Genomic DNA, 25,315 nt, shown 5'->3' on the forward strand with positions numbered 1-25,315 from the left:
ACCGTTCACAGGGTCAAAAGGTCAACAGGTAAAAGGTAGGCAGTGGGGTAAGGTTGACAGGGTCAAAAGGTCGATACAGCAATAGTCTACACAAAAAAGGTTGACAAAAGTTTTGTTTTTCTTACATTTGCGGGCTCACTTTACTCACCATGCTTCGGTCAAAGTGTCTCTCTGCTACCGATGCGCTCGTCACAGGTTACTATTCCCAATCGTAGTCCATGTGATCATATATCAAGCAAAAGTTGGGAAAACATAAAAAATACCCTCATAACTTGCATCGGCAATTGTCATGTCAACCTGTTTCTACCTATCGTCCTTAAGCACTGTCTACATTTTACCTGTCAACTTGATGCATGTCGACCATATGGAGTCAACCTACAGATGGGTCCACATTTATCTTGACCTTTAATAGGATTAACTGAGACTGGCCAGTCGGACTTAATCCCCTGCTGTAATGACTTAATCCCCTTCTCTATTGTTCTCTGTATTGTATTGCAGCTGAGAACAATAGATGAAGGGTTTATGCTAATAAATCATGTTGTGACTAGGCACAGAAAACTACTCAAGATAACTGTGGACCCGTCTGTATTTATTGGCTGTTGACCTAGACACAGTTGCCCTATATATTGGAACCCATAAGGCCCATCCACAGGAACACAATATGTGCTTGGTTGCTTCTAGTTTATAGCAAACTGCTTCCTCTTGATGACCTTCCCTCTGAGCATAGTGTGGAAAGTACAGCACAGGGATAGCGATCTATGCTAACACCAACATTTACCATTGTGGTGGTGGATCTCCACTAAAAATAGCTTGTGTCATCTGCTCTCATCAATGCTGACTTACGATTGGGATCTGCTGAGTAAGGAGGCCGCAGCATTTAGCACTGACTTTCGTTGCCTTGTGGTATGGAACATTTTTTTGTATATGGTATCTTGCAGGCACTAAAAGGGGCAACTCATCAACAGCAATCTTCTTAACCTATGGAAATGATCATCACATGTCCTGTGACATTCATATATTCTTCTACTAGAATCAAAATTTATTGGGCCAATAAACCAGACACTTCATTTTTATTGGCCACCTAAACCTAGACAAACGCTAACTGCTGATTGGGTCCTGTGCAAATGTACACTTAAATGGGATGGTCTGTCTAATAAGGTGACCGTTTGATATACAGGGATCTATTCATGAAGCAGTGAAAAGAGTGGAGAAGTGAGCCAGTGGAGAAGTTGCCCACTGCTTTATGAATAGACCTGTAAGTATGGAAGAGAGTGTGTGGTGATGGCATAAGCTGGTGCCCAGGAAATAGATTCTGTACAGTTTTCATATACTGCCCCCCTCGCCCAATGCCAGGAACATTTAGTTTAAACTGGCAAAATAGTGCAGGTAATACTAACAAGTGACTATGTTATCGATTGGAGATGCAGTAGCCAATCAAAGTAATGGAGAGATTGGTGTGACTCGATGGGTATGGTAAATGAAGATGCTGGACGCCAAGAAAAAGTACATTAGAAGATATGTTATGATGGGATCCGTTCAGGATACTGGCGTTCGGCATCCCTGCAGTCGGAATGCCGACACCGGAATCCCGATACTGCCTGGAATGCCAACGCCGGCTTCTTGACATGGATCCAAATGCTGGCGTCTGGATCCCAAATGCCGGAATCCCGATCGGGCTCTACCGGGACTTCTCCTGGGTAAGCCGAAGGGGGGGGGGGTCTAAGGTTTAGGCTGCGGGGGGAGGGTTAGGGTTAGGCTGTGGGGCAGAGAGGGTTAGGGTTAGTCTGTGGGGGGGTTGGTTAGGGTTAGGCTGCGGGGGAAGGGTTAGGGTTAGGCTGTGGGGGGGGGGGGGGGTTAGGCATCTCCGGGGAGGGTTAGGCTGCAGACATGGAAGGGTTAGGTTTAGATTCCTTACCTGACCACTGTCGGGATTCTCTGCTTAGGGTTGCCGGTATTGGTCATATGACCGCCAGCTTCCCATGTGCTCGGATATTATATGTATCCCGTTATGATTTACGTAGCTTTAAAATAAAAGAATGCATCCTATGACCACAGGTTGCAGCAGGCGGCATGCTGTTTTTGTAGCCCCACTGTAGGTGGAGAAGCAGATTTCTTGTCCTGCTGTAGCATGGCATGTGCGCGATTAGCTTTATGCCTACCATTGATCTGTCCCTCTGTCTATCCACCTATCTAAATATAGCTGTACAAAGACGCAGTTGACGCAGAACCTTTTTATAATCAAGCTGTCAGTCATAATGTCTTGACTTCAGTAGATGATTGACAGGTCAGCTTCCCAGGAGCTTTTTCTGGATGTGCAGGCATTATTACGCTGGTCTTCAAGGTGGGATTGGATGCTCCGGTGGAGGCTACTAGTCACCCCCATCCCAGGTGGCCTGTACTGCTCAGGTAAGCAGGCCTGCTGGCCTGTTCCTCCTTACCGGTGGGCGTCTTTCTAAGCTATTGGAGCTGTGTGATACTGAGAGCGATTAGTGTTCTCTGTATCCTGCATTATAGATTAGCATGTTTGTTGAGTTTATGATCTGGAGAACAGGAGCAGTCAGAAGGTCTTGGGAACAATGCATTGTTGTTTGTGTACGTGGAAGAGAAGGGCGGGGTCCTTATGGGGAACTTTTTGACATGAAGGAACGTGTTAGATTTATACGTGTTTACTGTAAGGAGTTTTGTATTGCAAACAAAAGTATTATCTGAAAACAAATAAGGAGAAAAGCTCTTTAGTTATATTACAGCCCTCTATAAAATGTGCAGTGAAGGCAGGAAAAATAGAACTATTAATAAAAGTGGAGACTCCATTTATAGTAAATATTCTTTCTTTATTCAAATAAATTGACATTTTACGGCTGACAATTAAAAGAAGGTTCCATTGATTAAAAAAATTGACCACAAAACTGTCACTCATCGACCAAATCCGTGGTAAGCATGAATTTTCATTCCCGATCGTGGCCGCAAAAACACATCTCCCCGGATTTTTGCAGATCCTGTGTGTTTTCGCATTAATTTTTTTTTTTTTTGGGGGGGACGTAAAACAATGAGGGCTAATTGGTTGGTACTTTGTCTCTCTCCAAACATTGAATAGCCTACCTGTATTGCTTCCCCTTTTACGGACAATTTTTATTGATGTTTGTTGGAAAGGTAAGACATGGGTGCTTTTGCATTAAGATGCACCAGAGTTTGCTGACCATTATTTAACAGTGGTTGGGTGTCAGGATTCCAGCGTGGATATCCGGATGCCGATTAGGGGTTGCTATTAGGATATACACAGGTTTTTTTTTTACATTCTTGAACTCAACTCTATATATACGTGCCTCTTATACTGTTTTATGTCTTTTATTATACAGTGTTGATGCTGATGGACTCCTCCTGCTACTGGTCATGGTAACGGACTGTCGTGGATAGCATGGTGCTGTGATCGCAGAAGAAGCAGCCATTAAACAGACCAAAGGGGTTTCCTGCGTCTTGAAAACCAAAGCTACCAGGTAGAGGCTTTAGACCAATGAAGTGGTGCTTGAGGATATAAAGATTTCTCTATCGTCCTAGTGGATGCTGGGGTTCCTGAAAGGACCATGGGGAATAGCGGCTCCGCAGGAGACAGGGCACAAAAAGTAAAGCTTTTAACCATGTGGTGTGTACTGGCTCCTCCCCCTATGACCCTCCTCCAAGCCTCAGTTAGGTTTTTGTGCCCGGCCGAGAAGGGTGCAATCTAGGTGGCTCTCCTAAAGAGCTGCTTAGAAAAAGTTTAGCTAGGTTTTTTATTTTACAGTGATTCCTGCTGGCAACAGGATCACTGCAGCGAGGGACTTAGGGGAGAAGGAGTCAACTCACCTGCGTGCAGGATGGATTGGCTTCTTGGCTACTGGACATCAAGCTCCAGAGGGACGATCACAGGTACAGCCTGGATGGGTCACCGGAGCCGCGCCGCCGGCCCCCTTGCAGATGCTGAAGACAGAAGATGGTCCAGAATCGGCGGCAGAAGACTCCTCAGTCTTCTTAAGGTAGCGCACAGCACTGCAGCTGTGCGCCATTGCTCCCAGCACACTTCACACGGCAGTCACTGAGGGTGCAGGGCGCTGGGGGGGGGGCGCCCTGGGCAGCAATGAGAAACCTTTTTTAGGCATAAAATACCTCACATATAGCCTCCGGGGGCTATATGGAGATATTTAACCCCTGCCTGAATCCATTGAAGAGCGGGAGACGAGCCCGCCGAAGAAGGGGCGGGGCCTATCTCCTCAGCACACGGCACCATTTTCCTCTCACAGCTCCGCTGGTCAGGAAGGCTCCCAGTCTCTCCCCTGCACTGCACTACAGAAACAGGGTAAAACAAGAGAGGGGGGGCAAAATTGTGGCATTATATATATTTAAAGCAGCTATATAGGGAGCACTTATTATAAGGCTATCCCTGTCATATATAGCGCTTTTGGTGTGTGCTGGCAGACTCTCCCTCTGTCTCCCCAAAGGGCTAGTGGGGTCCTGTCTTCGTTTAGAGCATTCCCTGTGTGTCTGCTGTGTGTCGGTACGCGTGTGTCGACATGTATGAGGACGATATTGGTGTGGAGGCGGAGCAATTGCCAAATATGGGGATGTCACCTCCTAGGGGGTCGACACCAGAATGGATGCCTTTATTTATGGAATTACGGGATAGTGTCAACACGCTAAAGCAGTCGTTTGACGACATGAGACGGCCGGACAATCAATTAGTGCCTGTCCAGGCGCCTCAAACACAGTCAGGGGCTGTAAAACGCCCTTTGCCTCAGTCGGTCGACACAGACCCAGACACAGGCACTGATTCCAGTGGTGACGGTGACGAATCAACCGTATTTTCCAGTAGGGCCACACGTTATATGATTTTGGCAATGAAGGAGGCGTTACATATAGCTGATACTACAGGTACCACTAAACAGGGTATTATGTGGGGTGTGAAAAAACTACCTATAGTTTTTCCTGAATCAGAAGAATTAAATGAGGTGTGTGATGAAGCGTGGGTTGCCCCCGATAAAAAAAAAATGCTAATTTCAAAGAAGTTATTGGCTTTATACCCTTTCCCGCCAGAGGTTAGGGCGCGCTGGGAAACACCTCCTAGGGTGGACAAGGCGCTCACACGCTTATCAAAACAAGTGGCGTTACCCTCTCCTGAGACGGCCGCACTTAAAGATCCAGCAGATAGGAGGATGGAAAATATCCAAAAAAGTATATACACACATACAGGTGTTATACTACGACCAGCTATAGCGACAGCCTGGATGTGCAGTGCTGGAGTAGCTTGGTCAGAGTCCCTGATTGAAAATATTGATACCCTGGATAGGGACAATGTTTTACTGTCTTTGGAGCAAATAAAGGATGCATTTCTTTATATGCGTGATGCACAGAGGGATATCTGCACGCTGGCATCACGGGTAAGTGCTATGTCCATTTCGGCCAGAAGAAGTTTATGGACGCGACAGTGGTCAGGCGATGCGGACTCAAAACGCCATATGGAAGTTTTGCCGTATAAAGGGGAGGAGTTATTTGGAGTCGGTCTATCGGATTTGGTGGCCACGGCTACAGCCGGGAAATCCACCTTTTTACCTCAAGTCACTCCCCAACAGAAAAAGACACCGACTTTTCAACCGCAGCCCTTTCGTTCCTTTAAAAACAAGAGAGCAAAGGGATATTCATATCTGCCACGAGGCAGAGGAAAGGGGAAGAGACAGCAACAGGCAGCTCCTTCCCAGGAACAGAAGCCCTCCCCCGCTTCTACAAAAGCCTCAGCATGACGCTGGGGCTTCTCAAGCGGACTCGGGGGCGGTGGGGGGTCGTCTCAAGAATTTCAGCGCGCAGTGGGCTCACTCGCAGGTAGATCCCTGGATCCTGCAGATAATATCTCAGGGGTACAGGTTAGAACTAGAGACGTCTCCACCTCGCCGTTTCCTGAAGTCTGCTTTACCAACGTCCCCCTCCGACAGGGTGACGGTCTTGGAAGCCATTCACAAGCTGTACTCTCAGCAGGTGATAGTCAAAGTACCCCTTTTACAACAGGGAAAGGGGTATTATTCCACTCTATTTGTGGTACCGAAGCCGGACGGCTCGGTAAGACCTATTCTAAATCTGAAATCCCTGAACCTGTACATAAAAAAGTTCAAGTTCAAGATGGAGTCACTCAGAGCGGTGATAGCGAACCTGGAAGAAGGGGACTTTATGGTATCCTTGGACATCAAGGATGCGTATCTCCACGTCCCAATTTACCCCTCACACCAGGGGTACCTCAGGTTCGTCGTACAAAACTGTCACTATCAGTTTCAGACGCTGCCGTTTGGATTGTCCACGGCACCTCGGGTCTTTACCAAAGTAATGGCCGAGATGATGATTCTTCTTCGAAGAAAGGGCGTGTTAATTATCCCATACTTGGACGATCTCCTGATAAGGGCAAGGTCAAGAGAACAGCTAGAGATGGGAGTAGCACTGTCTCAAGAAGTGCTAAAACAGCACGGGTGGATTTTGAATATTCCAAAATCCCAGTTAATTCCGACAACACGTCTGCTGTTCCTAGGGATGATTCTGGACACGGTTCAGAAAAAGGTATTTCTCCCGGAGGAAAAAGCCAAGGAGTTATCCGAACTTGTCAGGAACCTCCTAAAGCCAGGAAAGGTGTCTGTACATCAATGCACAAGAGTCCTGGGAAAAATGGTGGCTTCTTACGAAGCAATTCCATTCGGCAGATTCCACGCAAGAATTTTCCAGAGGGATCTGCTCGACAAATGGTCAGGGTCGCATCTTCAGATGCACCGGCGGATAACCCTGTCTCCAAGGACAAGGGTATCTCTTCTGTGGTGGTTGCAGAGCGCTCATCTATTGGAGGGCCGCAGATTCGGCATACAGGATTGGATCCTGGTGACCACGGACGCCAGCCTGAGAGGCTGGGGAGCAGTCACACAAGGAAGGAACTTCCAGGGCGTGTGGTCGAGCCTGGAGATGTCTCTTCACATAAACATTCTGGAACTAAGAGCAATCTACAATGCTCTAAGTCTGGCAGAACCTCTGCTTCTAGGAAAACCGGTGTTGATCCAGTCGGACAATATCACGGCAGTCGCCCATGTAAACAGACAGGGCGGTACAAGAAGCAGGAGTGCAATGGCAGAAGCTGCGAGGATTCTTCGCTGGGCGGAGAATCATGTGATGGCACTGTCAGCAGTGTTCATCCCGGGAGTGGACAACTGGGAAGCAGATTTCCTCAGCAGACACGACCTTCACCCGGGAGAGTGGGGACTTCATCCAGAAGTTTTCCACATGCTTGTAACCCGTTGGGAAAGACCAATGGTGGACATGATGGCGTCTCGCCTCAACAAAAAACTGGACAGGTATTGCGCCAGGTCAAGAGACCCGCAGGCAATAGCTGTGGACGCGCTGGTAACGCCTTGGGTGTACCAGTCGGTGTATGTGTTTCCTCCTCTGCCTCTCATACCAAAGGTATTGAGAATTATAAGGAAAAGAGGAGTAAGAACGATACTAGTGGCTCCGGATTGGCCAAGAAGGACTTGGTACCCGGAACTTCAAGAGATGATCACGGTCGATCCGTGGCCTCTACCTCTGAGAAGGGACCTGCTTCAGCAAGGTCCCTGTCTGTTTCAAGACTTACCGCGGCTGCGTTTGACGGCATGGCGGTTGAACGCCGGATCCTAAAGGGAAAAGGCATTCCGGAAGAAGTCATTCCTACTTTGATTAAAGCAAGGAAGGAAGTAACCGCGAAACATTATCACCGCATTTGGCGAAAATATGTTGCGTGGTGCGAGGATCGGAGTGCTCCGACGGAGGAATTTCAATTGGGTCGATTCCTGCATTTCCTGCAATCAGGATTGTCTATGGGTCTCAAGTTGGGATCTATTAAGGTTCAAATTTCGGCCCTGTCAATATTCTTCCAAAAAGAATTGGCCTCAGTTCCTGAGGTCCAGACTTTTGTTAAGGGTGTACTGCGTATACAGCCCCCTGTAGTGCCTCCGGTGGCACCGTGGGATCTAAACGTAGTTTTGGATTTCCTCAAATCCCATTGGTTTGAACCACTAAAAAAGGTGGATTTGAAATATCTCACATGGAAAGTGTCCATGCTACTAGCCCTGGCTTCAGCCAGGAGAGTGTCAGAACTGGCGGCTTTATCTTACAAAAGCCCATATCTAATTTTCCATTCGGATAGGGCAGAACTGCGGACGCGTCCGCATTTTCTCCCTAAGGTGGTATCAGCGTTTCACCTGAACCAGCCTATTGTAGTGCCTGCGGCTACAAGCGACTTGGAGGACTCCAAGTTGTTGGACGTTGTTAGAGCTTTAAAAATATACATTTCAAGGACGGCTGGAGTCAGAAAATCTGACTCGCTGTTTATACTGTATGCACCCAACAAGCTGGGTGCTCCTGCTTCTAAGCAGTCGATTGCTCGTTGGATTTGTAGCACAATTCAACTTGCACATTCTGTGGCAGGCCTGCCACAGCCTAAATCTGTTAAGGCCCATTCCACAAGGAAGGTGGGCTCATCTTGGGCGGCTGCCCGAGGGGTCTCGGCATTACAACTCTGCCGAGCAGCTACGTGGTCGGGGGAGAACACGTTTGTAAAATTCTACAAATTTGATACCCTGGCAAAAGAGGACCTGGAGTTCACTCATTCGGTGTTGCAGAGTCATCCGCACTCTCCCGCCCGTTTGGGAGCTTTGGTATAATCCCCATGGTCCTTTCAGGAACCCCAGCATCCACTAGGACGATAGAGAAAATAAGAATTTACTTACCGATAATTCTATTTCTCGGAGTCCGTAGTGGATGCTGGGCGCCCATCCCAAGTGCGGATTATCTGCAATAATTGTACATAGTTATTGTTGCCTTCATCGGGTTATTGTTGTAGGAAGCCATCTTTCAGAGGCTCCTCTGTTATCATACTGTTAACTGGGTTTTAGATCACAAGTTGTACGGTGTGATTGGTGTGGCTGGTATGAGTCTTACCCGGGATTCAAGATCCTTCCTTATTGTGTACGCTCGTCCGGGCACAGTACCTAACTGAGGCTTGGAGGAGGGTCATAGGGGGAGGAGCCAGTACACACCACATGGTTAAAAGCTTTACTTTTTGTGCCCTGTCTCCTGCGGAGCCGCTATTCCCCATGGTCCTTTCAGGAACCCCAGCATCCACTACGGACTCCGAGAAATAGAATTATCGGTAAGTAAATTCTTATTATAAGTGATCTAAACGTATTTATGGAAAACACGTCACAGCCAGGTGATCAGAGGCTGAGACAATATCCATGAGGGTGCAGACAGCTCACTTGGTTGGGACTAGTGACCTCACCATACCTCCCAACATGACCCTCTCCAGGAGGGACAGAATGTTCTGCTCCTGGACTTCCCTCTTAATTTATGATTGCCATCACCTGTGGTGAAACACCTTTCTTGCCTATTAACCTGTCCAAAGCAGGTGATGGCATTTATAAATTAAGAGAAAAGTCCAGAAGCAGAGCATTGTGTACCTCCTGGAGAGGGTCATGTTGGGAGGTATGCCTCACTACATACAGCTGGCAATGTGGAGAGGTACTTGGAATTTCCTTCTGCTCCCTCCCACTCTCTCTCTCTCTCTCCTTTTAAGCAATTGTCTGATTAGAGATTAAAGTATGTCTGCCTGCACCATTGAAGGGAACTTGCGGGGAAGGAGGAGACAGGTGGGAGAACTACAGTGGTGCTTCCAATATGCCATATGTTGTATGTAGAAGGCACTGTCATTATCAGTGTCGGACTGGGGCATTAAGGGCCCACCGGGGGAATGCTGTTGTAGAGGCCCATGCTTAAGGGTGTGGCCAGGCTCCAGTGGGAGCGTGACCAGCAACCACAGAGGTTTGGCTAACCATTACAGAGTACATGTTCTGTGCCCCTTGGTAAATGTATAATAAACCAAATTCTTGTGAAGTATAATGTAACGTATGTATAATGCATAACACTAGGATCGAGTCTGGAACCTGATCCCTAGAGGAGGAGGAGGGCCACAGGCAGTGGGGCCCACCGGTGGTTTCTCCCGTTCCCCTGCGGGACAGTACGACCCTGGTCATTATATGTGCACAGATGTTTATAGTAATATATATTTTATAAGTAGATTAGATAAAACTAAATTTTGAAAATGTTAGTGTTGTTCAGTGTGGCTGACCCCATAAAGTTGAGAGGGAGAAGTAGGCACTTTACCAGCTTGTGGAAGCAATGAAACATTCTTGAAGGCAAGTTAAGTGGATGTACTGTAGTTTATAAGTAGTGCAGTCAGGACATGGCACAGTCCTACACAGAGGTGGATTGGCCATAGGGTCTACAGGGAAGATTCCCGGTGGGCCGACGCACCCATGGGGCCTGTTTTGTTTGAGGACATGTTATCCTTTTTATAGACAATCAATAAGATGCAAAATAATTTTCTCTAACGTCCTAGTGGATGCTGGGAACTCCGAAAGGACCATGGGGAATAGCGGCTCCGCAGGAGACTGGTCACAACTAAAAATAAGAATTTACTTACCGATAATTCTATTTCTCGGAGTCCGTAGTGGATGCTGGGGTTCCTGAAAGGACCATGGGGAATAGCGGCTCCGCAGGAGACAGGGCACAAAAAGTAAAGCTTTAGGATCAGGTGGTGTGCACTGGCTCCTCCCCCTATGACCCTCCTCCAAGCCTCAGTTAGGTACTGTGCCCGGACGAGCGTACACAATAAGGAAGGATTTATGAATCCCGGGTAAGACTCATACCAGCCACACCAATCACACTGTACAACCTGTGATCTGAACCCAGTTAACAGTATGATAACAGCGGAGCCTCTGAAAAGATGGCTCACAACAATAATAACCCGATTTTTGTAACTATGTACAAGTAATGCAGATAATCCGCACTTGGGATGGGCGCCCAGCATCCACTACGGACTCCGAGAAATAGAATTATCGGTAAGTAAATTCTTATTTTCTCTATCGTCCTAGTGGATGCTGGGGTTCCTGAAAGGACCATGGGGATTATACCAAAGCTCCCAAACGGGCGGGAGAGTGCGGATGACTCTGCAGCACCGAATGAGAGAACTCCAGGTCCTCCTTAGCCAGGGTATCAAATTTGTAGGATTTTACAAACGTGTTTGCCCCTGACTAAATAACCGCTCGGCAAAGTTGTAAAGCCGAGACCCCTCGGGCAGCCGCCCAAGATGAGCCCACCTTCCTTGTGGAATTGGCATTTACATATTTTGGCTGTGGCAGGCCTGCCACAGAATGTGCAAGCTGAATTGTATTACACATCCAACTAGCAAAAGTCTGCTTAAAAGCAAGAGCACCCAGTTTGTTGGGTGCATACAGGATAACAGCAAGTCAGTTTTCCTGACTCCAGCCGTCCTGGAACCTATATTTTCAGGGCCCTGACCACATCTAGCAACTTGGAGTCCTCCAAGTCCCTAGTAGGCGCAAGACACCACAATAAGCTGGTTCAGGTGAAACACTGACACCACCTTAGGGAGAGAACTGGGGACGAGTCCGCAGCTCTGCCCTGTCCGAATGGACAAACAGATATGGGCTTTTTTGAGAAAAAAACCACCAATTTGACACTCGCCTGGTCCAGGCCAGGTCCAAGAGCATGTTCACTTTTCATGTGAGATGCTTCAAATCCACAGATTTGACTGGTTTTAAACCAATGTGTTTTGAGGAATCCCAGAACTACGTTGAGATTCCACAGTGCCACTGGAGGCACAAAAGGGGGTTGTATATGCAATACTCCCTTGACAAACTTCTGGACTTCAGGAACTGAAGCCACTTCTTTCTGGAAGAAAAATCGACAGGGCCGAAATTTGAACCTTAATGGACCCCAATTTGAGGCTCATAGACACTCCTGTTTGCAAGAAATGCAGGAATCGACCGAGTTGAAATTTCTTCGTGGGGCCTTCCTGGCCTCACACCACGCAACATATTTTCGCCACATGTGGTGATAATGTTGTGCGGTCACCTCCTTTCTGGCTTTGACCAGGGTAGGAATGACCTCTTCCTGAATGCCTTTTCCCTTAGGATCCGGCGTTCCACCGCCATGCCGTCAAACGCAGCTGTGGTAAGTCTTGGAACAGACATGGTACTTGCTGAAACAAGTCCCTTCTTAGCGGCAGAGGCCATAAGTCCTCTGTGAGCATTTCTTGAAGTTCCGGGTACCAAGTCCTTCTTGGCCAATCCGGAGCCATGAGTATAGTTCTTACTCCTCTACGTCTTATAATTCTCAGTACCTTAGGTATGAAAAGCAGAGGATGGAACACATACACCGACTGGTACACCCACGGTGTTACCAGAACGTCCACAGCTATTGCCTGAGGGTCTCTTAACCTGGCGCAATACCTGTCCCGTTTTTTGTTCAGACGGGACGCCATCATGTCCACCTTTGGTAATTCCCAACGGTTTACAATTTTGTGGAAAACTTCCCCATGAAGTTCCCACTCTGCCGGGTGGAGGTCGTGCCTACTGAGGAAGTCTACTTCCCAGTTTCCATTCCCGGAATGAAACACTGCTGACAGTGCTATCACATGATTTTCCGCCCAGCGAAAAGTCCTTGCAGTTTTTGCCACTGCCCTCCTGCTTCTTGTGCCGCCCTGTCTATTTACGTGGGCGACTGCCGTGATGTTTTATCCCACTGGATCAATACCGGCTGACCTTGAAGCAGAGGTCTTGCTAAGCTTAGAGCATTATAAATTTACCCTTAGCTATATTTATGTGGAGAAAAATCTCCAGACTTGATCACACTTCCCGGAAATTTTTTCCTTGTGTGACTGCTCCCCAGCCTCTCGGGCTGGCCTCCGTGGTCACCAACATCCAAAACTGAATGCCGAATCTGCGGCCCTCTAGAAGATGAGCACTCTGTAACCACCACAGGAGAGACACCCTTGTCCTTGGATATAGGGTTATCCGCTGATGCATCTGAAGATGCGATCCGGACCATTTGTCCAGCAGATCCCACTGAAAAGTTCTTGCATGAAATCTGCCGACTGGAATTGCTTCGAAGGAAGTCACCATTTTTTTACCATGGCCCTTGTGCAATGATGCACTGATTTTAGGAGGTTCCTGACTAGTTCGGATAACTCCCTGGCTTTCTCTTCCGGGAGAAACACCTTTTTCTGGACTGTGTCCAGAATCATCCCTAAGCACAGGAGACTTGTTGTCGGGATCAGCTGCGATTTTGGAATCTTTAGAATCCACCCCTGCTGTTGTAACAGTATCCGAGATAGTGCTACTCCGACCTCCAACTGTTCCCTGGACTTTGCCCTTATCAGGAGATCGTCCAAGTAAGGGATAATTAAGACGCCTTTTCTTCGAAGAAGAACCATCATTTCGGCCATTACCTTGGTAAAGACCCGGGGTACCGTAGACAATCCAAACGGCAGCGTCTGAAACTGATAGTGACAGTTCTGTACCACGAACCTGAGGTACCCTTAGTGATAAGGGCAAATTTGGGACATGGAGGTAAGCATCCCTGATGTCTCGGGACACCAGATAGTCCCCTTCTTCCCGGTTCGTTATCACTGCTCTGAGTGACTCCATCTTGATTTGAACCTTTGTAAGTGTTCAAATTTTTTTAGATTTAGAATAGGTCTCACCTAGCCTTCTGGCTTCAGTACCACAATATAGTGTGGAATAATACCCCTTTTCTTGTTGTAGGAGGGGTAATTTAATTATCACCTGCTGGGAATACAGCTCGTGAATTTTTTCCCATACTGCCTCCTTGTCGGAGGGAGACCTTGGTAAAGCAGCCTTCAGGAGCCTGCGCAGGGGAAACGTCTCGACATTCCAAACTGTACCCCTGGGATACTACTTGTAGGATCCAGGGGTCCTGTACGGTCTCAGCGTCATGCTGAGAGCTTGTCAGAAGGGTTGGAACGCTTCTGTTCCTGGGAATGGGCTGCCTGCTGCAGTCTTCTTCCCTTTCCTCTATCCCTGGGCAGATATGACTCTTATAGGGACGAAAGGACTGAAGCTGAAAAGACGGTGTCTTTTTCTGCAGAGATGTGACTTAGGGTAAAAACGGTGGATTTTCCAGCAGTTGCCGTGGCCACCAGGTCCGATGGACCGACCCCAAATAACTCCTCTTCCTTTATACGGCAATACACCTTTGTGCCGTTTGGAATCTGCATCACCTGACCACTGTCGTGTCCATAAACATCTTCTGGCAGATATGGACATCGCACTTACTCTTGATGCCAGAGTGCAAATATCCCTCTGTGCATCTCGCATATATAGAAATACATCCTTTAAATGCTCTATAGTCAATAAAATACTGTCCCTGTCAAGGGTATCAATATTTTTAGTCAGGGAATCCGACCAAGCCACCCCAGCTCTGCACATCCAGGCTGAGGCGATCGCTGGTCGCAGTATAACACCAGTATGTGTGTATATACTTTTTATGATATTTTTCCAGCCTCCTGTCAGCTGGCTCCTTGAGGACGGCCCTATCTATAGACGGTACCGCCACTTGTTCTGATAAGCGTGTGAGCGCCTTATCCACCCTAAGGGGTGTTTCCCAACGCCCTAACTTCTGGCGGGAAAGGGTATACCGCCCATATTTTCTATCGGGGGGAACCCACGCATCATCACACACTTCATTTAATTTATCTGATTCAGGAAAAACTACGGTAGTTTTTTCACATCCCACATAATACCCTCTTTTGTGGTACTTGTAGTATCAGAAATATGTAACACCTCCTTCATTGCCCTTAACGTGTGGCCCTAATAAGGAATACGTTTTTTTTTAAAAACCCCTGACGGTGTTTTTGAGACGTCTGGACCGGTACTAATTGTTTGTCGGCCGTCTCATGTCGTCAACCGACCTTGGCGCGTGTTGACATTATCACGTAATTCCCTAATAAGCCATCCATTCCGGTGTCGACTCCCTAGAGAGTGACATCACCATTACAGGCAATTGCTCCGCCTCCTCACCAACATCGTCCTCATACATGTCGACACACACGTACCGACACACAGCACACACACAGGGAATGCTCTGATAGAGGACAGGACCTACTAGCCCTTTGGAGAGACAGAGGGAGAGTTTGCCAGCACACACCAAAAACGCTATAATTATATAGGGACAACCTTATATAAGTGTTTTCCCTTATAGCATCTTTTTTATATATTTCTTACGCCAAATTAGTGCCCCCCCTCTCTGTTTTAACCCTGTTTCTGTAGTGCAGTGCAGGGGAGAGCCTGGGAGCCTTCCCTCCAGCCTTTCTGTGAGGGAAAATGGCGCTGTGTGCTGAGGAGATAGGCCCCGCCCCTTTTTCGGTGGCCTCGTCTCCCGCTCTTAACGGATTCTGGCAGGGGTTAAATATCTCCATATAGCCCCCGGAGGCTATATGTGAGGTATTTTTTAGCCAAAAAAGGTTTTCATTTGCCTCCCAGGGCGCCCCCCTCCCAGCACCCTGCACCCTCAGTGACTGCCGTGTGAAGTGTGCTGAGAGGAAAATGGCGCACAGCTGCAGTGCTGTGCGCTACCTTAAGAAGACTGAGGAGTCTTCTGCCGCCGATTCTGGACCTCTTCTCGTTTCAGCATCTGCAAGGGGGCCGGGGCGAGGCTCCGGTGACCATCCAGGCTGTACCTGTGATCGTCCCTCTGGAGCTAATGTCCAGTAGCCAAGAAGCCAATCCATCCTGCACGCAGGTGAGTTCACTTCTTCTCCCCTAAGTCCCTCGTTGCAGTGATCCTGTTGCCAGCAGGACTCACTGTAAAATAAAAAACCTAAGCTAAACTTTTCTAAGCAGCTCTTTAGGAGAGCCACCTAGATTGCACCCTTCTCGGCCGGGCACAAAAATCTAACTGAGGCTTGGAGGAGGGTCATAGGGGGAGGAGCCAGTGCACACCACCTGATCCTAAAGCTTTACTTTTTGTGCCCTGTCTCCTGCGGAGCCGCTATTCCCCATGGTCCTTTCAGGAACCCCAGCATCCACTAGGACGATAGAGAAAGAAAGCTTTTAGACTACCTGGTGTGCACTGGCTCCTCCCACCATGACCCTCCTCCAAGCCTCAGTTAGATTTCTGTGCCCGGCCGAGCTGGATGCACACTAGGGGCTCTCCTGAGCTCCTAGAAAGAAAGTTTATTTTAGGTTTTTTTATTTTACAGTGAGACCTGCTGGCAACAGGCTCACTGCATCAAGGGACTAAGGGGAGAAGAAGCGAACCTACCTGCTTGCAGCTAGCTTGGGCTTCTTAGGCTACTGGACACCATTAGCTCCAGAGGGATCGACCGCATGGAACTGGCCTTGGTGTTCGTTCCCGGAGCCGCGCCGCCGTCCCCGTTACAGAGCCAGAAGCAAGAAGAGGTCCGGAAAATCGGCGGCAGAAGACATCAGTCTTCACCAAGGTAGCGCACAGCACTGCAGCTGTGCGCCATTGCTCCTCATACACACTTCACACTCCGGTCACTGAGGGTGCAGGGCGCTGGGGGGGGGGCGCCCTGAGCAGCAATAAAAACACCTTGGCTGGCAAATATATCACAATATATAGCCCCAGAGGCTATATATGTGATAAATACCCCTGCCAGAATCCATAAAAAAGCGTGAGAAAAGTCCGCGAAAAAGGGGCGGAGCTATCTCCCTCAGCACACTGGCGCCATTTTCTCTTCACAGTGCAGCTGGAAGACAGCTCCCCAGGCTCTCCCCTGTAGTTTGCAGGCTCAAAGGGTTAAAAAGAGAGGGGGGGCACTAAATTTAGGCGCAATATTGTATATACAAGCAGCTATTGGGAAAAATTCACTCAATATAATGTTAATCCCTAAATTATATAGCGCTCTGGTGTGTGCTGGCATACTCTCTCTCTGTCTCCCCAAAGGGCTGTGTGGGGTCCTGTCCTCAGTCAGAGCATTCCCTGTGTGTGTGCGGTGTTTCGGTACGGCTGTGTCGACACGTTTGATGAGGAGGCTTATGTGGTGGCAGAGCAGATGCCGATAAATGTGATGTCGCCCCCTGTGGGGCCGACACCAGAGTGGATGGATAGGTGGAAGGTATAAACCGACAGTGTCAACTCCTTACATAAAAGGCTGGATGACGTAACAGCTGTGGGACAGGCGGCTTCTCAGCCCGCGCCTGCCCAGGCGTCTCAAAGGCCATCAGGGGCTCAAAAACGCCCGCTCCCTCAGATGGCAGACACAGATGTCGACACGGAGTCTGACTCCAGTGTCGACGAGGTTGAGACATATACACAATCCACTAGGAACTTCCGTTACATGATCCCGGCAATAAAAAATGTGTTACACATTTCTGACATTAACCCAAGTACCACTAAAAAAGGGTTTTATGTTTGGGGAGAAAAAGCAGGCAGTGTTTGGTTCCCCCATCAAATGAGTGAATGAAGTGTGAAAAAGCGTGGGTTCCCCCGATAAGAAGGTACCTGCTGATAAAAAGCAGGAGGCTATCCTGAAGTCTGTATTTACACACTCAGGTACTAGACTGAGACCTGCAGATAGTGCTGCTGCAGCGTGGTCTGTGACCCTGTCAAACAGGGATACTATTTTGCGAACATAAGAGCATATTAAAGACGTCGTCTTATATATGAGGGATGCACAGAGGGATATTTTGCCGGCTGGCATCCAGAATTAATGCAATGTCCATTCTGTCAGGAGGGTATTAGAGACCCGACACTGGACAGGTGATGCTGACTTTAAAAGGCACATAGAGCCTTATAAGGGTGAGGAATTGTTTGGGGATGGTCTCTGGGACCTCGTATCCACAGCAACAGCTGGGAAGAAAAAATTTGACCTCAGGTTTCATCACAGCCTAAGAAAGCACTGTATTATCAGGTACAGTCCTTTCGGCTTCAGAAAAGCAAGTGGGTCAAAGGCGCTTCCTTTCTGCACAGAGACGAGGGAAGAGGGAAAAAGCTGCACCAGTCAGCCAGTTCCCAGAATCAAAATTCTTCCCCCGCTTCCTCTGAGTCCACCGCATGACGCGGGGGCTCCACAGGCGTAGCCAGGTACGGTGGGGGGCCGCCTCAAAAATTTCAGAGATCAGTGGGCTCGCTCACAGGTGGATCCCTGGATCCTTCAAGTAGTATCTCAGGGGTACAAGCTGGAATTCGAGGCGTCTCCCCCCCCCGCCGTTTCCTCAAATCTGCCTTGCCGACAACTCCCTCAGGCAGGGAGGCTGTGCTAGAGGCAATTCACAAGCTGTATTCCCAGCAGGTGATAGTCAAGGTGCCCCTACTTCAACAAGGACGGGGTTACTATTCCACACTGTTTGTGGTACCGAAACCGGACGGTTCGGTGAGACCCATTTTAAATTTGAAATCCTTGAACACATACATAAAAAAATTCAAGTTCAAGATGGAATCGCTCAGGGCGGTTATTGCAAGCCTGGAGGAGGGGGATTACATGGTATCCCTGGACATCAAGGATGCTTACCTACATGTCCCCATTTATCATCCTCACCAGGAGTACCTCAGATTTGTGGTACAGGATTGCCATTACCAATTCCAAACACTGCCGTTTGGACTGTCCACGGCACCGAGGGTCTTTACCAAGGTAATGGCAGAAATGATGATACTCCTTCGAAAAAAAAGGGAGTTTTAATTATCCCGTACTTGGATGATCTCCTTATAAAGGCGAGGTCCAAGGAGCAGTTATTGGTCGGAGTAGCACTATCTCGGGAAGTGCTACAACAGCACGGATGGATTCTATACATTCCAAAGTCACAGCTGGTTCCTACCACACGCCTACTGTTCCTGGGGATGGTTCTGGACACAGAACAGAAAAAAGTGTTTCTCCCGCAGGAGAAAGCCAAGGAGCTGTCATCTCTAGTCAGAGACCTCCTGAAACCAAAACAGGTATCGGTGCATCACTGCACACGAGTCCTGGGAAAAATGGTAGCTTCTTACGAAGCAAAATTCCATTCGGCAGGTTCCATGCAAGAACCTTTCAGTGGGACCTCTTGGACAAGTGGTCGGGATCGCATCTTCAGATGCACCGGCTGATAACCCTTTCTCCAAGGACCAGGGTATCTCTACTGTGGTGGCTGCAGAGTGCTCATCTTCAAGAGGGCCGCAGATTCGGCATACAGGACTGGGTCCTGGTAACCACGGATGCCAGCCTTCGAGGCTGGGGGGCAGTCACACAGGGAAGAAATTTCCAAGGACTTTGGTCAAGTCAGGAGTCGTCCCTACACATAAATATTCTGGAACTGAGGGCCATTTACAATGCCCTAAGTCTGGCAAGGCCTCTGCTTCAAAACCAGCCGGTACTGATCCAATCAGACAACATCACGGCAGTCGCCCATGTAAACCGACAGGGCGGCACAAGAAGCAGGATGGCGATGGCAGAAGCCACAAGGATTCTCCGATGGGCGGAAAATCACGTCTTAGCACTGTCAGCAGTGTTCATTCCGGGAGTGGACAACTGGGAAGCAGACTTCCTCAGCAGACACGACCTACACCCGGGAGAGTGGGGACTTCATCCAGAAGTCTTCCAACTGTTGGTAAACCGTTGGGAAAGGCCACAGGTGGACATGATGGCGTCCCGCCTAAACAAAAAACTAGATATTGCGCCAGGTCAAGGGACCCTCAGGCAATAGCTGTGGACGCTCTAGTGACACCGTGGGTGTACCAGTCGGTTTATGTATTCCCTCCTCTGCCTCTCATACCAAAGGTACTGAGAATAATAAGAAAACGAGGAGTAAGAACGATACTCGTGGTTCCGGATGGGCCAAGAAGAGCTTGGTACCCAGAACTTCAAGAAATGATATCAGAGGACCCATGGCCTCTACCGCTCAGACGGGATCTGCTACAGCAGGGGCCCTGTCTGTTCCAAGACTTACCGCGGCTGCGTTTGACGGCATGGCGGTTGAATTCCGGATCCTAAAGGAAAAGGGCATTCCGGAGGAAGTCATTCCTACGCTGATAAAAGCCAGGAAAGAAGTAACCGCAAACCATTATCACCGTATTTGGCGAAAATATGTTGCGTGGTGTGAGGCCAGGAAGGCCCCAACAGAGGAATTTCAGCGGGGTCGTTTTCGGCACTTCCTACAGTCAGGAGTGACTATGGGCCTAAACTTGGGTTCCATTAAGGTCCAGATTTCGGCTCTGTCGATTTTCTTCCAGAAAGAACTGGCTTCACTGCCTGGAGTTCAGACATTTGTAAAGGGAGTGCTACATATTCAGCCCCCTTTTGTGCCTCCTGTGGCACCTTGGGATCTCAACGTGGTGTTGAGTTTTCTAAAATCACATTGGTTTGAGCCACTTAAAACTGGATTTGAAATATCTCACGTGGAAAGTGGTCATGTTATTGGCCTTGGCTTCGGCCAGGCGTGTGTCAGAATGGGCGGCTTTGTCATGTAAAAGCCCTTATCTGATTTTCCATATGGATAGGGCAGAATTGAGGACTTGTCCCCAGTTTCTCCCTAAGGTGGTATCAGCTTTTCACTTGAACCAACCTATTGTAGTGCCTGCGGCTACTAGGGACTTGGAAGATTCCAAGTTACTGGACGTAGTCAGGGCCTTAAAAATTTATATTCCAGGACGGCTGGAGTCAGGAAAACTGACTCGCTATTTATCCTGTAGGCACCCAACAAAATAGGTGCTCCTGCTTCTAAGCAGACTATTGCTCGCTGAATTTGTAGCACAATTCAGCTGGAGCATTCTGCGGCTGGATTGCCGCATCCTTAATCAGTAAAAGCCCATTCCACGAGGAAAGTGGGCTCATCTTGGGTGGCTGCCCGAGGGGTCTCGGCTTTACAACTTTGCCGAGCTGCAACTTGGTCAGGGGCAAACACGTTTGCTAAATTCTACAAATTTGATACCCTGGCTGAGGAGGACCTTGAGATCTCTCATTCGGTGCTGCAGAGTCATCCGCACTCTACCGCCCGTTTGGGAGCTTTGGTATAATCCCCATGGTCCTTTCGGAGTTCCCAGCATCCACTAGGACATTAGAGAAAATAAGATTTTACTCACCGGTAAATCTATTTCTCGTAGTCCGTAGTGGATGCTGGGCGCCCATCCCAAGTGCGGATTGTCTGCAATACTTGTATATAGTTGTTGTTAACTAAAGGGTTATTGTTATGAGCCATCTGTTGAGAGGCTCAGTTATGTTTCATACTGTTAACTGGATATGGTATCACGAGTTATACGGTGTGATTGGTGTGGCTGGTATGAGTCTTACCCGGGATTCAAAATCCTTCCTTATTGTGTCAGCTCTTCCGGGCACAGTATCCTAACTGAGGCTTGGAGGAGGGTCATGGTGGGAGGAGCCAGTGCACACCAGGTAGTCTAAAAGCTTTCTTTTAGTTGTGCCCAGTCTCCTGCGGAGCCGCTATTCCCCATGGTCCTTTCGGAGTTCCCAGCATCCACTACGGACTACGAGAAATAGATTTACCGGTGAGTAAAATCTTATTTTCATATATGAAAATGACTTTGCCACTTAGCCTGTGATTGCAGATGATCTAGTGCAGGGGTTCTCAAACTCGGTCCTCAGGACCCCACACAGTGCATGTTTTGCAGGTAACCCAGCAGGTGCACAGGTGTATTAATTACTCACTGACACATTTTAAAAGGTCCACAGGTGGAGCTAATTATTTCACTTGCGTTTCTGCGAGGACACCTGCAAAACATGCACTGTGTGGGGTCCTGAGGACCGAGTTTGAGAACCTGTGATCTAGTGTATGCTCTGTCTGCCTGCTTGGCTGACATATAAGATTGAGTGAATAGTGATTGGGATACGGTTGGTGTAATAAGCAAGAAAATATATCTTTCTAAAGAATAATATAGTTTCCTAAATTCTGAAGGTGTATCATATAATGTGCTCATAATATGTAATTTTATTTCTTTGTAACTTCCCCCTTGATGCTGGACATGCCCACTATCTGGAAAGTCTTGGCGGGAGGGTGCTTCTGCCACGGCCCATGGCTAGACCTTACACCTCTGGTGCTGCCAATGTGGGGACATTAGTACAAATTTTTACAGGGCCGTTTTTTGTTCCCAATCCGCCCCTGGTCCTACACTTTTATAGTCCTACACATGCAATACAGGCACAGTGAAATTACTTGGCTTTTCATATTGGTGGGGCATTTCCCATTGGTTAACTCCAAAAGGCACCTGTGGAGTCACCAATATACCAGATCAAGGCCAGGATCTGTGGGGAACTCATTGGCCAGGACCCTGGTTACAAGGTGAGATATGGGGAAGATGTATCAAACCATGTAAAGGGGACAGTTTCTAACTTCCATTTATCAAGTACATTCTATTAAGTATAGGTAGTATCTGATTGGTTGCCATGAGCTACTTCTCCACCAATCATTTTTAGAAGGTTTGATACATCATCCCCAGTATCTCTGGTTTTCTGCAGTTCCTGGTACAACTCCTCTTCATAGAACCAGCCAAGGCAGCAGCTATTCTTCTATTTGACTGTGGATCAAAAGATCAACAATACATAGGTCGACAGGATCAAAGGTTGAAATGGAAAAGGTCGACAGGGTCAAAAGGTCGACATTGAGCTGGCCGACACAAGTTTTTTGTGTCATTTTGTAAATGTAACAATATCCTTGCCAAATTAGTGGAAATGTGTGGGGCTTGCTTCGCTCACAAGGTGCCTTCGCGGGCAAGGTGCTTCGCTCCACTACTGCTGGGCACGGCAAAAGTTACTATTCCCAATCGTAGTCCATGTGGATGGTAGATGATGAAAAAAAAATTTTTAAAAAGGGGGAAAAAACCTTGTGTTGATCATGGTCATGTCGACCATATGGTGTTGACCTATTGACTGCGACCTACTGACTGTCGTTCTATAATTCGGAAATCCCTTCTCTCTCTGGCTGCACAGTTACTAACTTGGAAGTTCCCTCCACTGGTTCCCAACATATTGGGATGTGCTCCCGGAGGAACTGAAGCCCTGTCTAGAAACTTGTTGGGGTCATAACATTGACCATTGAAGCTTTGAGTTGAAGTTGCGTCCCATATTTCTGTGCCATGACCGGCCTAGATATCAGAACATCAAAATGTTCGGAAAACAAAGTTAACAGGGCCGACTGCAAAAATGTACACTACGTTCACACATATAACTTGATACATGAGCTTATCTACAGTGGGTGCAGGATGTGTGTTGCACATCAGTCCAGGGGGGGGTCTACACCAGACACCCTACACCAATGTGCGGTCGCAAGGTAGCTGCTGCCCAGAAATGCCCATTTCAGACTCGGAGATACATAGGGGGTATTCAATTAGGGACGTTTTTTCACCTAGGGAAAAAACTGCACTTTTCGCTATTTTTTAGGGCGATTGGGGATTCAGCCTATTCAATAACAGGGCCGTTTTTTCACCTAGGCAAAAAATTAGTTAGGAGCGAAAAACATGTGGATTGGCGAATCCACTTGTTTTCGCACCTGCGCCAGTGAAAACGCGGGCTGATTTTGAGACATTTTTCGCCAATGCCTTTTCGCTAATAAAAAGTGAAAAGGAATTGGCGAAAATGACTTAAAAATGGGGGAAAACGGCACGCAATTGAATATGCAGAGAGGTGAATTCAATAGCTCTGAAATGATATGAGCTAATTGAATACCCCCGTCAGTCTCCAATCACACACTGGTCGGACTCGTATCTTCTGTCAAGTTGCATATGTGTGGTGCTGCAGGTGACCTGTGTGCGATTATTTTTGCGGTGCATGCACAGTCTACAAGTATTTATGGGGGACACAAACGCAGTTCAGTATGTGTGGGTACAACCTCACCCCTCTGTTAGCTGGGCAGAGAGTAGGGTATAACACAGTCATTTGTTTCTTTCTAAGGGGCCTACTTATCACCATCCAGGATGCGGATGACAGGTGATAAAATCGCCCAAACTCGCACTGCGATAATTGATTACATCGCAGGGATGTATCAACTATCACATGCCCCTCCCGGTCGCGACTACCCCCGCACGCCATTTGGCTACATCACATTTCCCATTGTAAGTATGGGGAATGCGATGTGGCTTACTAAAAAAAAAAAAGGTGAATTAAAGGGTTTGGAGCAGTTTTCCATGAAACCTGCTCCAAATGCCCTTTAATACATTCAGGCGATACTAAAATAATGTGAAAAGGGTGTGAAAACTCCCTTTTTTACATTATTTTAGTAAAAATAATGTTAATAAATAGACCTCTAAGTTGTTTATGCTACAAACAGTTAACAGGATTTTCTGAGATCCTATATTTTATTATTATTATTAAAAAATTTTTGTATTAATAGGACACTGAGTAATTCCAAGTTGGTAACTGCACATTACTGTTTATAAGCAAACATGGCAATGTGTAAACAAGATGTTCTGGTCTGTAAACCAGTTTGATTTCATGGTGGTCAGCAGCTGATGCATGTAATTTACAACCTTTTCTGCCTCTCTGAATGTCAGAAGAATGACTGTTTGTTTGTCTTAAGTTCTTCCCAGCTGTTTATTTTGTGATACATTTGCCTCCCGACCTTGCCTTTTCCTGAGAGTGGCCTCATTCTCCGCCTATGTGCTGTTTACACTAGTCCTGCCCTGAGTGTCACCTACAAATCTGTTGATTATTCCACCTGGTTAATGTTAAATTGATCTTGCAAAGATGTTGTGTTTGTTCATAAACACCGATGCTGGACCTCTTGTTTACCGTACCCATGGCAGCAATCACTTATTAAACAAATACTGCATTGTTTGCGGGTGTGAGCGGCGCTGTATCCGGAAAGGTCTGGAAGAAACTTAAAGGCTTGGATATTTTTTTTTTTTTCCTGATAAAGCAGAAAAATGGGGGATGTGGTAGGGCTTGTCCCTGGAACGTGCTTAAAATACAAATATTTTAGTTTATTTTTCTTATCTCAACATTCAGTGGAGGGGCTGTGTTTTTCACACTTCAAATACTCTTCTTTTACCGCACTTAGGGGGTCATTCCGAGTTGATCGCTCGCTAGCAGTTTTTAGCAGCCGTGCAAACGCTATGCCGCCGCCCACTGGGAGTGTATTTTAGCTTAGCAGAAGTGCGAACGAAAGGATCGCAGAGCGGCTACAAAGTTTTTTTGTGTAGTTTCTGAGTAGCTCAAAACCTACTCAGCGCTTGCGATGACTTCAGACTTTTTAGTTCCTGTTTTGACATCACAAACACGCCCTGCGTTCGCCCAGCCACGCCTGCGTTTTTCCTGGCACACCTGCGTTTTTTCGAACACTCCCTGAAAACGTTCAGTTGACACCCAGAAACGCCCTCTTCCTGTCAATCACTCTGCGGCCACCAGTGCCACTGAAATGCTTCGCTAGACCCTGTGTGAAACGACATCATTCATTGTAATAGTACGACGCGCGTGCGCATTGCGCCGCATACGCAGAAGTGCCTTTTTTTGCCTCATCCG

At 47.7% G+C, this 25,315-nt stretch overlaps 1 protein-coding gene across 2 annotated transcripts in view; it reads left to right on the plus strand.

Moving 5' to 3' along the window:
* Positions 1-3,360: 3,360 nt before the first annotated feature.
* Positions 3,361-25,315, plus strand: part of FOXP1 (forkhead box P1) — a 417,384-nt gene continuing 395,429 nt past the window's right edge. For both annotated transcript variants that reach the window (XM_063941041.1, XM_063941042.1), the window contains exon 1: positions 3,361-3,494. The gene's annotated coding sequence lies outside the window, so the exon portion shown is untranslated. The remainder of the gene's footprint in view (positions 3,495-25,315) is intronic.

The sequence above is a fragment of the Pseudophryne corroboree genome, chromosome 9 (assembly GCF_028390025.1).
Source record: "Pseudophryne corroboree isolate aPseCor3 chromosome 9, aPseCor3.hap2, whole genome shotgun sequence".
Lineage (NCBI taxonomy): Eukaryota > Metazoa > Chordata > Amphibia > Anura > Myobatrachidae > Pseudophryne > Pseudophryne corroboree.